Source organism: Parus major, chromosome 18, assembly GCF_001522545.3.
Source record: "Parus major isolate Abel chromosome 18, Parus_major1.1, whole genome shotgun sequence".
Lineage (NCBI taxonomy): Eukaryota > Metazoa > Chordata > Aves > Passeriformes > Paridae > Parus > Parus major.
Window position 1 is genome coordinate 10,182,573 of NC_031786.1, and position 474 is coordinate 10,183,046.

The 474-nt window shown below is 44.5% G+C and overlaps 1 protein-coding gene across 1 annotated transcript in view; it reads right to left on the reverse strand.

Annotated features, from left to right (window-relative positions):
- Positions 1–474, reverse strand: part of SHISA6 (shisa family member 6) — a gene marked incomplete at its 5' end in the record, with an annotated part of 179,017 nt that overhangs the window by 10,828 nt on the left and 167,715 nt on the right. The window lies entirely within an intron of this gene.

Consider the following 474-nt stretch of genomic DNA (forward strand, 5'->3'; position numbering starts at 1 on the left):
AGGAGCAGCTCTGACACACACCATGGATTGCAGCACTGCCCAAGGCAGGCAGGGCTCCTCCTGGAAAAGACATTCCCAAGCACCTTAAAATCTTTCTGTTGTCATTTCCAGCTGCCCCATGGCTGAGATCCCTGCCCTGCCTGTGCCAGGGGCAGCTCTGAGCACCCAAAGGACTCTGTCAGAAACAGACCTGAGCAGAGGAGTGGGGGCAGCACAGCAGGGTCAGCAAGCAATAACCACATGCACCCTCCCAGAAATGAAATGAAATGATCCTCTGCACTCATCCCTGTGATGTGACATCCCTGAGAAGTGACAGCCAAAGGAATCAACACTGGGGGTGCCAGCCTGGGACTGCCCAGAGGGAGGACTAACCACCCTCTATAATAATAATAATAATAATAATAATAATAATAATAATAATAATAATAATAATAATAATAATAATAATAATAATAATAATAATAATAATAATAA